Raw genomic sequence first — 13264 nt, forward strand, 5'->3', positions numbered from 1 at the left:
TTAGAAGCTCCTTAGCAGCCCCAGAGACATAGAAAGAAGTGGAGACCTTGTTCATCTATATTAAAAGTTGGTTCAAGGGGTGCCTGAATGGCTCAGTTGGTTGGTTTTGGCTCAGGTCATTATCTCATGGTTTGTGAGCCTGAGCCCTGCATCAGCCTCTGCACTGACAATGAGGAGCCTGCTTGGGATTCTCTCTCTCTCCCTCTCTCTCTGTACCTCTCGTGCTCATACGCGTGCTTTCTCTCTTTCAAAACAAACAAACAAACAAACAAACAAACAAACAAAAAGTCACCTCAAATCCTCTCCTAGGTTGAGAGGGAGAAACACACACTGAGGAGTGGCTAAAAATGTTGATAAAGTCCCAAATGGGATTAAAAAAAAAATTGACCCTTTTTAATCATAATTTTTAAGTAAATCATGCATTTTGTTTCTCTTTGGATATTTCCATACTGATTTGTTGCTTTTTATGTAAATAGGGTTTTTTGGGGGGAGGGGAAAGTGAATTTGAATATTACTGAGAAGTTGAATATGGTCGCTGGAATGCTAAATTAGGAATGCAGACATGCAGGTATAGCCTCGTGATTCTTAGACTTAGTGTGTGCAAATATTACAAGGCAACACACACACTCCAGGGGTTCTGACCAGTAATTCTATGGGGAGATGGAGAAGATGAGACTGTAACATCTTAAATAAGAACCCCGAGCGACTGAAGCAAGTAGCCCAGGGATTATCACTCAGAGAAAGCCCATCTGAGTTTAGGCAGGTAACGTGGGTGCTTGCGACTATGTGTAAATGAGTTCACTGAGAAAAATTAGTTGAAAAAAAAAATTAAAAAAAAAAATTAGGCCATGGTCATTTTCTTAATGTTTATTTATTTATTTTTTGGGGAGAGAGAGAGAGAGAAAGAGAGAGCGAGCGCGAGTGGGGGAGGGGCAGAGAGAGAGGGAGACACAGAATCCGGAGCAGGCTCCAGGCTCTGAGCCATCAGCACAGAGCCCGACGCGGGGCTCGAACTCACGAGCCATGATCTCATGGCCTGAGCTGAAGTCAGACGCCTAATCGACTGAGCCACCCAGGTGCCCCAGGGCAATGGTCATTTTCAATTGTGGAGTGTGTGTGGGTGTGAGGCTGCTGGGAGGTGCAGCAAAGGTGACTGAAATATGTCTCACTCCTGTTATGAAACTCTGAAAGGACTGAGACGCGCAGCTTCTGCAAGGGCACGTGCGGGAGCCAGGGTGGGAGCCCTCAAACCCACTCTGTGTCCTCACGCGGGACTGCCCTCCCTGCCCTTCTGTGTGCTGGGGTGCCCCTTCCCTACATTTCTCTTTCATCCTTCAAACCACCCTCACGCCCTTGCTCAGGCGTCTTCCGGGACAACCTGCCAACAACAAACGTCCCTCCTTGTCACCTCCCCTTCCTTGCTTTGTTTTCCTTGATGGCACTTAAAATTTGCCGAAGTGACATTTATTATTTACTCTTCCTTGAGATTGTAAGCTCCAGGAAGGAAGAGCTTTCCTTTTGTTCAGAGCTGTATTCCCAGCACCTACCACTTGTTAGTCAATAAATAAATCGACCCTTTGAAACTGCCTTCAGAAATTCAGTTTCCAGTCCGAACGTGACTGGCTCTGTGATTCCAGGGATTTATACCCCAGTGTGGAAGAATGCACTGATTCCCTGAAAGTGTCTGCTTTTGAACTGTGAGCAGAGGAACACAGTGTAAGGCTCATTCGGCCTACTGACTGAGACACCCGATTTGATCTCTGGCATTCTTGATGGCTATCATTTTTCCTTTGAAAATATGAGGTTGGTAATGGGCAGTGAGTACTAGTGTTTCTTATAGTCTTTCAAATCTGTAGTTAGGTTAAAGAGCAATGAATGAATATGGAATTCCCTGAAGTGTGTGTGTGTGTGTGTGTGTGTGTGTTTGCCATTAGTTTGATCTAAGCTTTTTGAGTGTCTTCATGTAGTGTTGGAGGATGGATGGGTTAGGAAGATATATATGTTTCATTCATAAACAAAGTTTGTGCCAAGTAGCTCTCCTGAATCGTCTTTCTCAGAAAGCTCCATAGGATGGCCATTGGTCTCTGGACAGATGATTCTCTGAACTGAGAATGTGGATACCTTGGTTTTCATCTGTGTGCTCTGCATAGAATTCCAGGAAAATAGGACAGGTTCACCTAGTATTTCAAAACAAACCAAGTTATATACAAAGTGGAACATTTTTCAGCCATTAATCTATATTTCCAAGTAATTATTTAATTCGTTAACTTAATTATTTAACAACTATGTATTGAGCACTTCCTGTTGCCAAGGACTTGGCTGGTCATTGAAGACAAAATTGAACAATGCATGATCGCCACCTTAAAGAGCTTGCAGTTTAATGGATAAATAACAGGCGCTAATTATGGAACATCTATTCAAGTCCAGATGGTTTGTCAACTTGGTTTATAGTTATGCTGCAGTGGGTATTATTATCACCAATATGCTGGTAAGGAAATGGTATAGCTCATATAGTTTAGATAACTAGATCAAGACAGCTCAGACATTAGAAGCCACAGCTAAGCTCTGGTCCCGGGTCTACCATTAAATCTTATTTCCTCAGGGGCCTCTGCTTTCCTCAGAGCCAAATTTCTCACCCCCTACGTCTCTCTCTCTCTCTTTTGCCAGTCGTTCACCTGCACTGACCAATGGCAAGGGCACGTTGCTCCACAGCCCATGTTGCTGCACTCAGCCAGGGTCAAACACTCAACTCAAGGCACTCAAGGCAGCATTCCCATGAGAGTATGGAGTGGAAGCTAGGGGTTCAGAGGATTCTCTTGCTTTTCAGAAAGCTCCAGAAACTTAGTGATAATCAGGGTTCACAACTTAGTTTTACTTACTTTAGGGAAAGGTTTAGGAAAGCTTGTAGAATGGAGGTGACTAATGGTTTGAATATCTCAGCGAAAAATGAACAGTAGCTTAATTGCTTTGCTCCTGTGGACAGGAAATAGCCAAGTCATAGCTAAGACTCTTGGATGTGAAAAAACAAAGGTTAAGTTTTCTAGATTTAAAAATTGTATCAACTTTAAAAAATGTATTTGATTTTTATAAACTCATATCCTAAAATGGCTTTCCAATTCTTATTTGCAGTTTAACTCAATTTCGGTCAAGAACAGGTGACACAAAGTAAAAAAAAAAAAAAAAAAAAAGTTTATACTCAACACAATTAGGCTTCCAACTCTTCAGATACCAGGAAAGTGGTTAAAATATTTTAAATATGTGATTCAGCTGAATTAGCATTGCTGAGCACAATGGCTCTTTTCTGGTCATGCTGAGGCCCATAGAAAGGCAACTCCCTACTCAAACATACACTGAGGTACACACACACACACACACTCAACTTTTCTGTTAGAGATGATGTCATACAACTCAGCAAAGTGTTATAATATTCTGCTAAGAATATAGACTTTCTACACATGACAGAGATTTTTTTTTTAATGTTAAGTTGAGCCTCATACACATGCAAAGTTTGATGACTTTTTTTCCAAAATGAACTCATTCATGTAAACTAACATCCAGATAGGAAACAATCAAGAACTTGATATAAATGAAATCAGTATTTGCTCTTTTGTATCTGGCTTTCCTCACTTGGAATTGTATTTGAGATTTTTCTATATTGTCGTATGTGGTTGTGTTTTTTTCTGAATATTATTAATAAAGACTATAACTAAATAGTGTTCCATTATATGAATAGACCATGATTTATTTTTCATTCCATTCTTGATGGACACTTGGGTAATCCCCAATTTTTGGTTGTTAGGAAAAGTGTTGCTATGGATGTTCTTTTTGTGTGTTTTTTTTTTTTTTTTTTTTGGTGAATATATATATATGTCTCTTTTGTGTATATAGGATCTTAAAATAGGCATATTTTATACATTTGATACTACCAGATAATTTTCCAAGATGTTTGTATCAAGTTATACTCCTGCTATCAGTGTAAGAGAGTTTTGGTTGCTCTACATCCTTGCCAACATTAGATATTTTCTTTGAGGGTACATAGTGATATTACACTTGCTTTTAATTTGTTTAATCATGAAGTTTATTTTTTCTATTTTTATTTTTTTTCAATATATGAAGTTTATTGTCAAATTGGTTTCCATACAACACCCAGTGCTCATCCCAAAAGGTGCCCTCCTCAATACCCATCACCCCCCCTCCCCCCCCTCCCACCCCCCATCAACCCTCAGTTTGTTCTCAGTTTTTAAGAGTCTCTTATGCTTTGGCGCTCTCCCACTCTAACCTCTTTTTTTTTTTTCCTTCCCCTCCCCCATGGGTTTCTGTTAAGTTTCTCAGGATCCACATAAGAGTGAAACCATATGGTATCTGTCTTTCTCTGTATGGCTTATTATGCTAAGTGAAATAATCATGATGTTTAATCAAGCTGTCCGCTTTAAGTGTTTAAGTCATTTCCTCCATTTTTGATTTGACTTGTCTTTTTTCTTATTGATTTACACTTCTTTATATATTTGATATATTGGGTAAATGTATTACAAATATCTTCCATTCTATGGGCTGCTTTTTTACTTTCTTACTAGTGTCTTTTGATGAACAAAAGCCTCCGTTTTGCTATAGTCTAATTTATAATCTTTTCTTTGTTATTAACGCTATTTGGAAATTTTTACCTAATCCAAGGTCATGAAGACCTTCCCCTATGTTTTCTTCTAAGTTTTATTGTTTTAACTTTTACAGTTAGATCTGCAATCTACCTCAAACTGATTTTTTTTTTATGGTTTGAGAAACATACATCTTATTTTCCATATGGATATCCAATGAGCCAAACCTAGTTGCACAATTCAGAAAAAGATTTAATGCTGTTTAATTTGAATAATGGTGGTATGGTTACGTGGAATGGATTGTATCTCCAATCATTCTGTAAGTTTAAGTAGCTAATGTTAATATTCATACCATGAATATTTCTTTCTAATATGCTTTCATATTATCAAATCCTATGAAAGAAACTGAACCTTGGGTGATAATGGCATTAAAATTTTCCCGAATCTGTTGCTAATATGTTGAGTATATTAGAGATATTACATTTAAAACCTTAAACATGTAAGCATAAATTAATATATGTTCATTATTTGCTGTAACATTTTATAGGAAAATGCAGAAAAACATGTAAAGAAATTTGAAGAAAATAATTTATATCTATTTTATTAGAAAAAAAAAGAAAATTCAGGTTGGTCAGATTGAGTACTTTTTTGTTTTCATTCCAAAAAGGGGGAAGGGAATAGTGACAGCCATAAGTGTTAAATGGAAAACATGTGCATGAACTCATGTTTTTGAAAAATTCTTATTTAGTAGCAAAAATAACCTTTGCTATTTCTGCTAATGCTCTATCTACTTCCCTATTAACAGCAGCCCTGAGAAGTTTCAAAATAATTTTTTATTTTAAGTAAAAGCAAAATAAGAGTGAAAATGAATGTTTGGGTTTGAATATTGAGTACATTTTGATTTAGGACTTTCTGTTTTGAGCACATAAAGATAATTTTGTATCGATCAGCGTAACTGAGCCACTGAAATATTTTTAATTCTAGCACTAAAGTAGAACTTAATCTCTGTTTCTCTAAGATAAAGAACTGGGCTTTTGATAATTAAACCATTACTTCTTGGAAGAGTAAATATGCCAAGGAGAAGTAACCCCCATGCCAGCTCTAAGGACCTTAGCTGGTGGAATATCGAGGGGAGGCAGGCGTGGCTGGTTGCACAGGAGGGAGTCTTGGTCACAAGGACCAAAGCTGTCCTTAACCTACGACCAGGGCTGTCTGTGAAATTTGTGTGGCCCCATGCAAAATAAAAAAGTGGGGTCCGTTGTTCAAAAAGCAGGAAGAAGGTGTCATTAAACGTACTAAAATAGAAAGCTTTTCTCTATATTCCATAGTCTCTCCCAAATTGTCATGGGGTTTTCAGTTTGCTATTTAATGTTTTTGAAAGTAAAACAAAAAAGGTACAATGTTAAATTATTAGTGTGAATTTTATTCATCTTTAGAGTCTAAACATAAATGTAACAGCACTCAGCTTGTATGCAGAATCACTGAAATTATATAATTTGTATTTTGTTCATGTACACGTATTTCGTTCTTACTGGAAGACCTGAAAAGCTGCATGAAACTGATTTGACTGTTTTTACTTCACTTCTTGATATATGCAAAATATAGTTTACTCTCTCTTTCCCCTTTCCTTTAGTGTCATCATTTTTAGTGTAAGTGTTTAGTTACTAGAGGGAGTAATGCAAATACTAAGAATATGATTAGTCTTGAATGTTTCTCAGACCACCATTGCCTTTTGCTTGATAGAATGCACACTGTGGCGTTTTGGGACTGTCTGTGCCTCCACTTATTCAGACATAATATAACATGCATCTCCTGTATTTTTTGAGTCTCGCTGGACTCTCACCATTGTGGGTCCACCGGAATTTTTCACTCATGGGGCAGTGAGAATGCTGTATGTGAAAAGGGCTGCAAGAAACGGTTGATGTGCAGACGACGCGGTCTTCTCTGCTCACGCTCCATCGTCCTATCAGACTTCACTTACAAAACAGAAGTTCGAAGGCAGTATTTTTAAGAATTTAAAGATGGTGACAGCAGAGCATTAAACCAAATGCAGGGCCCTTCTCAGTATGGTATTCTGAGTGCCAGCACTGGTTACACACTCATGAAACCAGCCTACAACAGACAATTTGTTCAGATGATACCCTGAGATTTATACTGTTTCCCCTTAGAGTAGCAGGCCTTCCAGGGCATGGGCTCCGTCGAAGGAAGCCTGGGAGGAAATATTAATACCACATTTCGCGTTAGCTTCTTTTTTCCAATGGCGAGAATTCCTAGACCATAGGATGATCTGCCCTCCGCCGGGGATGAGCAAGAAAAGGGAATGAAGGGCCGATGCCGCTTTCTTTCTTGTCCACTTTATCCCAGAATCAGGCCTCCTATTTTTAAAAGTCTTGATATTTTGTGCTCAATGTGATTAAGCAATGTTGGTGGAAAGGCGGGTTAGAATGGTTTCTCTCATCCTCAATCTCAGTGGTTTTCACAGTTTGCACATTAACATTACCTGAGGAATTTTAGACGATTCCAACACCCAGGCCACAGTCCAGACCAATTACCTCAGAATGGCTGGATGTGGGTGGGATGCTTTATATCTGCCCAAGTGATTCCAAAGTGCAGCTGAGGTTAAGAACCACTGCTCCAGGGGCGCCTGGGTGGCTCAGTTGGTTGAGCCTCCGACTTCTGTTCAGGTCATGATCTCCAGGTTGGTGGGTTCAAACCCCGGATTGGGCTCACCCCTGTCAGTGTGGAGCCTGCTTTGGATCCTCTGCTCCCCTTTCTCTGCCCCTCCCCTGCTCATGCTCTCTTTCTCTAAAAAAATAAAATAAAACTTAAACGAACAAAAAAGAACCACAGCTCCAGCTTTTTGCTACTCAAAGTGTAGCCCCTGGACCTGTGGTATCAGCATCATCTGAAAGCTTGTTGGGCCCATGGAAACTTAGGGCCCAGACTTGCTTAGTCAAGTCAGAATGTGCATCTTAACAATGAAAGTTCGAGAAGATGGCTGCAGCTGGGCAGGACATTTGTTAACAGCTGGAGGTTGGCTTCTTAGATTCTCCCACAGACAACTGGTTCTCAGTCCTGGCTGATAATTGGAATCACCCATTTCATTCTAGCAATAAGTACACAGATGCATTAAAGTTATTTTTATGTTTAATAATTGTTCATTGGAATTATAGTGCAATTAGACTCTTTTCATCCATTGGGCGCTAATGATAATTTCATTTCATTTTATTTTAATGCTTCAAATGTTATAATTATATTAAATTTTAAAATATTGTAATCTAGGCACAAAATTTTATTGCAGAAAAATATGTGTGATTAAGAAAAATATTAAAGCATAAAATATATTGTGGTAGTAAAAAATTATGTGAGAAAGTAGATTATAAATATGAGTTCAAGGAAAAAAGGAATATAAAATTTCCAGCTGTTTAAGATGAACATATTCTTGTATTATTTTTAAATGGATGATAATAGATGTAAATCCCATGGTTTTTACAGTCCGTTGGATTAATTTAGAAGAGTGATATAATAATTTTATTTTTTAAAATATCAAAATATCAATACTTGCAATACGCCAAGTATTACATTATTTCCAACCATTTAAATTTATGATGAAAAATATTAGAAGATGTCTTTTTATTTTAAAGTGTCAATATTTACAATATGCCAAGCATTATATTAACTGCAACAATTTACATTTATAATGGAAGCTATTAAATGCCAATATGTGAGGGCTCCATAGTTTTCCAAAATTCTGAGAATGTAAAATAATTTGAAGACCATGGAATACATTACAGAACCTGAGAATCTCAGGGGCATCACTTGAGCCCTTGGTCAGTCTCTTGGTCTCTCTAGGGTCCACTTATCAACATGAATTCTTTTTCTAGTATCCTCAGTGTTGCTGTGAAGGACATGAGAGGCAATTCTGTTCAGTCTGTGTTGCCTTGACAGCCCCTTCCCATTGGTCAGGCTCCATACAGCTGGACGTTGCTGGGGTTGAATAATCACATTTACTCGTTATTGTTTCCCCCTTTTGGCAATTACAACTTAATATTCTAGTGGATCTCTTGTTAACTTAATTTTGGGGCGTTGCATAATTAATAAGGCTAGAAATTATGTCCAGTCAAGCACTTTGAGTCTGGATTCTGAATTTAGAATTTCCGTTTCTTAAAATTGAACTTGTGGGCTCTGCCATTCATAGAACATGGGAGGGAGATCAGGGGCTCTAGTGGGGAGATGGGGTGCCCCTGGAATGTTGCCACTCAGTTGAGCGCAACTCACAAAATTTAATGTTTAGCCTTGTCAAAGTAATATCACATAGTTTTTAAATTGAAGAATTACCAAAAAGCTCACATTAAACTTTCCCTTCCCCATCTCTCCCCAGCTTCAGTCTCACTTCTAGAGCTACTTTCAACTCTTAGCTGTTTCTCCTGGAATTTACGTTTGTATCTTTACAAATATTAGTTATGTTGCTCACTCTTAAATTTAGACTTTATTTATAACATGATGTTTTGGTAGTTGAACCATTAATTCTTTTTTTGTGTGCAAATGCTTTCTTTTTTTTCTTTTTTTTTTCTTTTTTTAAATTTACATCCAAGTTAGTTAGCATATAGTGCAACAATGATTTCCGGGGTAGATTCCTTGATGCCCCTTACTCATTTAGCCCATCGCCCCTCCCACAGCCCCTCCCGTAACTCTCTGTTCTCCATATTTAAGAGTCTCTTATGTTTTTGTCCCCCTCCCTGTTTTTATATTATTTTTGCTTCCCTTCCCTTGTGTTCATCTGTTCTGTGTCTTAAAGTCCTCATATGAGTGAAGTCTTATGAGATTTGTCTTTCTCTGAACCATTAATTCTTTAACAAGGGCTTCTCTTTCTGTCTCTACCCAACCAATAGGGTCAAAACTCAAACTTGGGTTAACTTAACATTTACTGTTACATTTTTCTCAATATATAAACATGTTTACTGATGAGCCCAGTAGTTAACTATATTTCTGATATACATTTTAATAATAATTTTCTATTTTCTAAACTCTGTATGTACTGAACATGAATTCTTTAGCAAATCCTAGAACATTTTACTGTATTGTTTTAGTAATATGCTCAAAACACTTGAACATCTATGAATTCCTTTATTCATTCATTCATTCATTCATTTGTTCCTGGTACACTCTCTCAGCTCTGATCTGAACAAAATGGTTTCTGCACCTGGCATGCAGTTTCTCATTTTCGAACTTTTCTTTACCAGGTCTCTGTGTTGGGTGTTGGTTGGGTGTCCTAATTCTATGACGTTGCTCCTTCTCAGTGGACTTCCTTGTTTTCTTAGGACACATGTACTGGTAACTTTCCTAAAATGAATGGGAGGTATATTTTTTGAGTTCTCTGATATCTGAAATGTTTTTATCCTACCCTGGCTCATGATTGGTAATTCGATCTTATATAGAATTCTAGGTTGAAAATAATTTTCACTTGGAACCTGAAAGGTATTCTTTGACTCTCTTTTAGTATCCATTGTTGCTCTTAAAAGGTCTGATGCTATTTGGATCCCCATTCTTCTGCATGCGGCCTTCTTTTTTGCCTCTCCATGCTTTTAGGATCTTCTCACTTGTTGTGGTATCCTGAAATATCATGACGATGTGTCTTCGTGTTTTCTAAATTATGTGTGGTTGTCACTCACGTGAACATTTTTCCATGTGGGAACTTCTGTCCATCAGTTTTGGGAAATTCTCTGATATTATTGTTATCATCATCATCATCATCATCATCACTTTTGATAATTTCCTTGCTTGCATTCTTTCCATTCTCTCTTTTTGGAATTCCTATTAGTCATGTACTGGATCACATGTACTTAACTGCTGATTTTATGACTATTTATTTTGAGAAAGAGAGGTTGGGGGGGGGGCAGAGAGAGAGGGAGGGAGAGAGAGAATCCCAAGTAGGCTCCACACTGTCAGCACAGAGCCTGACGTGAGGCTCAATTTCACGAACCGAATCATGAACTAAACCATGAGCTCATGACCTGTGCTGAAACCAAGAGCTGGACACTTCACCATCTGTGCCACCCAGGTGCCCCTGATTTTACTACCTTTACATTAATTTTTTTATTCAACTTTCCAGAAGATTTCTTGAAATTATTAAATCTTCTATTGTATTCTTTATTATGATTATCATATTTCATTTTGAAGAGCTTCTTTTATTCTCAGATGGATATAACTGACTTTGTTGGCATGGAAGAAAAAATTTATTGTGTTGTAGTACATGGTTAAGAGATTGACCTGTGGCCAGACCATTTACACTCAAATCTCAGCTCTGCCATTTACTGGTTGTGTAAACTTGGACTAATTACTAAATTCTCTCATCTGTAAAGTGGGATAAAACTTCATCAAAGGATGGTTGTATTTATTCACTGATTCAATACACTTAAAGTGCTTAGAACAAAGCTTGACCCATAGCAAGAGCTTCCATAAGCATTGGCCGTGCTCATTATCTGTTTGAGGTTTTCAGTTACATGGTTAAAGTTTTTTCCCTGGTTTTTGTTGTCTTTACTTTCTCTGAGTTCTCTTTGTTAATTTGATGTTCATCTTACATACTTGAAGATTTTCTCAAATGTCCCATGATACTTGGCTCTTTGTTCATAAAGAGTGACTCACTAAAAAGGTGGTTGCAAGTTGTGTATGTGTGCATTAGGCTACTTGACCCATGGAGCTCACGGTAAGCTTCCCAGATATTAAAACTGCTTTTTTGTTGGAAGGTGCCAAAATTTACTATGTGGCTGCCTTTTTTTTTGCTGGTGTTTAGTTTATCCAGAGAAGAATTCTGGTCACAACAGAAGGTCTTTGAACCCAACAGTTCCATGTGTATGCTCTCATTAATCCCCTTTTCAATCTTACGCTTGGCCATACTTAGGCATCCTTAAGTCTAGACCCTCGTTGCTTAGGCTTCCGATAAATCTTGCAATTTATTTTGGGAGATTACTGAAGGGGTAGTTGCTTGTTGTGTTTGATTAGGAAAGAGAGCTGGGAAGTCCAGCTACTCCCTGTTTAGACTATCAGAAAATCCACCTGTGTTCAGTTTCACACCTAACGCTTACCTGGTATCTCACCCAACTGCGAGCTTTTGTGGGTGCTCTGGGGTGTGTTGACTCATTTCCTATTGGTATGCTCTCTCTCCATAAGGGCACAGATTATCAGTCAGTTCTCAGTTACTTACTGAGAATAGTTACTGCTACTCCATCCACTTTCCATCCTCAAAAATTTTATTAAAACCTTTTTTCTGCCATTGCTCTGCCTCCCATCCCTCTTGCCTTTGGGGTTATATCATTTTATCCCCTTTAGCTAACCCCCCTTAAGTGGGGTTCAAGGAAAAAAGGAGCCTAGGGTTAATTTTCCATGTTTAACTAGAACACAAATGCATTTTTTAGTGAGAAGCTTTATCATCTTTTTCTTATAGTAGATACATTGGAAGTGTCAAGGAATCAGGTTTTGCTAATAACTCTGGATCCTCTGGAATATGCCCATTCCAATTGCTGGGAACCACTAGCTCATATTCAATTCACTACATGAGGGAAAGATAGAGTTTGTGGCAAATCATCAAACTGTATTCTTATCTGGTATTCAGAGGCCTCGGATTACTGAGTCCACGGAGAGCAGTCTTTCTTTGAAAAAGCTACATCACTTGTCCTTTTGTTCCCTGTCCACTTTCAGATAAGTCAGCTTGTCTCTCTGTGTCACACTTTTATGAATGCTAAAAGAAAAAGCCGACATCCAATGATAGGTATTATTGCATTTTCCTACCAACCTCTCTAGGCTCAGGTCTTAGTGATTCCTTGGTCTGAATCCAAGAGGTAATAGTTTAACCAACTGCTTTACCATCTTCAAAGTATACATGTTAATAAAAGTGTACATATTCAATTGCTGGATTCCAAAGCCCTGACTTTCAAAATGATACTCACTACTACCTTAGAGGGATTCAGCCATTTAAAAATTTTGGTTCCCACCCTTGTGGGAATGAGGCCCTCTGGGTTAAAAATGACCATAATCAAATTCAAAATCACCTCCCAGAATACATGGAAGAACTGAGCAACCAAGCCTCAGAGAAGCAGCTAGTTCTCTCTCCCAAGCATCTGTGACCAGGGATTTGAATACTCCCAGAAGCATAACCTCTCACATCTCGGACATTCTGCATGTCCCCATTATCATTTTTGTTTGCTCCACAGAGAGTTGAATACAAGCCATGAGCTCATGAGTTTTTGATATTATATTTTTCACTGAAGACTGATCTACTTTTTCAGTATCAGTCCAAAAAAATTCCCCAGAAGAGCTTCAGTTGGCCCAGCTTGAATGAAATATCCACATCTGAGCCAATCGACTGGAGCCTTGCTTGGATGAGATCAGGTAAGAATGTCATCTCCCAAGGAAGCCATTTGGATGGAGTAGTTGTGGGGACAGCGACACACCCTTGGAAAAGTAAGAGATGGTGTGGCAAGATAGTATCTTAGGTACTCACCACAAACTAACGTTCAGTTTTGGAGCAAAATTTTCTCTTAGTTCAAAACGTATGTCATACTATGTTCTTTATACATATCAACTTAAAGTGTAACTATTAGAGGCAAAAGGAACACATTTTTCTATTGTCATTTTCAAACCTTTTTTCACCCTGCAATAACCAGCTTATGACA

Source organism: Puma concolor, chromosome B2 (assembly GCF_028749965.1).
Source record: "Puma concolor isolate L17-30 chromosome B2, mPumCon1.1.hap2, whole genome shotgun sequence".
Taxonomy (NCBI): Eukaryota; Metazoa; Chordata; class Mammalia; order Carnivora; family Felidae; genus Puma; species Puma concolor.